At 43.9% G+C, this 1,684-nt stretch overlaps 1 non-coding gene across 1 annotated transcript; it reads right to left on the reverse strand.

Moving 5' to 3' along the window:
• Positions 1–367: 367 nt before the first annotated feature.
• On the reverse strand, positions 368–475 carry LOC148551049 (small nucleolar RNA R71). Its single transcript, XR_015893375.1, has one exon. It is a non-coding gene; the product is annotated as a small nucleolar RNA R71 (small nucleolar RNA).
• Between the last annotated feature and the right edge of the window lie 1,209 nt (positions 476–1,684).

Raw genomic sequence — 1,684 nt, forward strand, 5'->3', positions numbered from 1 at the left:
GGCAGCTAGAAGAGTTACCATTCAGGAGGAAGGAGCTCCTGATTTTACAATGTAACCGTTCCAAGCGCATCATCCAGCGGTAGCTATGGATTTTGAAATAAAGACCGCACTGCTAAATTTGATGCCCAAGTTTCATGGCCTACCTGCTCAAGAGCCTATCAAGCACTTGAGAGACTTCCAGGCAGCCTGTTCTACTGTCAGGCGTGATGGCACTGATGAAACTTCAATTCTGCTGAAAGCTTTTCCGTTCTCTCTTGAGGGAAAAGCAAGAGAGTGGTACTACACTCAACCTCTAGCAAATGTATCCAACTGGGATACACTCAGAAAGGAGTTTCTGGAGAAATTCTTTCCATCTGAAGTTACTGATAAACTGAGGAAGGATATCTCTACAATTGTTCAGGATGACAATGAGACTTTCTTTGAATACTGGGAGCGCTTCAATAATCTACTGGAAGCATGCCCCCACCACATGATTGACAAGATCATGCTACTCAGCTATATCACACAAGGTATGAGGCCCCAAGATAAGACCACATTGGAAAGTGCCAGCAATGGGTCTATGAAGAAGTACAAGACCACTGATGAAGCTTGGCAATTGATCAGTGATTTAGCTGAATCTACTCAGAAATACAGACAGAAGCCAGGCCGTTCAAAAGCCGTTGCAGAAGTATCTTCTAGCATAGAGACTGCTGCTCTAAATTAAAGCATCTGTGAGATGACCAACCTGCTGAAGTAAATGCAGTTGAATCAACAAGCTCAGCAAACTCAACCGCAGCAAAACCAACAACTAGTTCCACAAAGAATTTGCAGAATTTGTGCTGATTACAGCCATTACACTGATGAATGCCCGCAGCTCCAACAAGAAGACAACATAGTGGCATCCACTCACAACTTCTATGACCGCCCCAACCAAGGGTACAATCAAAGTGGAAATAATAACCATGGATGGCAGGACAATTCAAACCAGAATTGGAGGGACAACAATCAGGGAAATCAGAGGTGGAATAATAACAACAATAGGCAGCAAAATCAACCTTACCGAGCACCTCACCTGAGGCAAAACCAAGGACCACCGAACAATCAGCAGCAAACCTCTCAATTTACTCATTCTTCTGTATCTTCTAATGAAGATTTATTACAAGCTTTTGAGAAAAGACAACTGGCCATGGAAAATACCATCGTGAGCAGTATTAACGCCAGTCTGAATGGTTTCACCTCTACTCTGCAAGCTTTTATGTCACAGCTTAGTTCAACACAAAATTCCAGTAACCAACCTTCAAGCACCACTGGAATCCCCTCTCAACCGTTACCCAACCCAAAGGGAGGCATTAATGCCATCACCCTGAAGGTCCGGAACCACACTGCAGGAGAGGAATCAGGAGGAACCAAGCCCACCAGAATACGCCTCAGCTGAAGAGGTGGTAGAAATCGAAGATGTTGAAGAGCAAGAGGATATACAGGACATAGCTGAAGAGATAGCTCAACCACAGGAAGAAGCACAAAAAGACGCAGGCCCCACAGAAAACACTACTCCCATTCCATTTCCACAACTTGCAAGGAAGCCCAGGAAGCAGCTGGAACCTGATCCTAAAATGGTAGAAATATTCAAAAAGGTTGAGGTAACTGTTCCCCTTTTTGATGTTATTCAGCAGGTACCTAAATATGCAAAGTTTCTAAAAGACTT

This window comes from Arachis ipaensis, chromosome B7 (genome assembly GCF_059453495.1).
Source record: "Arachis ipaensis isolate K30076 ecotype BB chromosome B7, ASM5945349v1, whole genome shotgun sequence".
Lineage (NCBI taxonomy): Eukaryota > Viridiplantae > Streptophyta > Magnoliopsida > Fabales > Fabaceae > Arachis > Arachis ipaensis.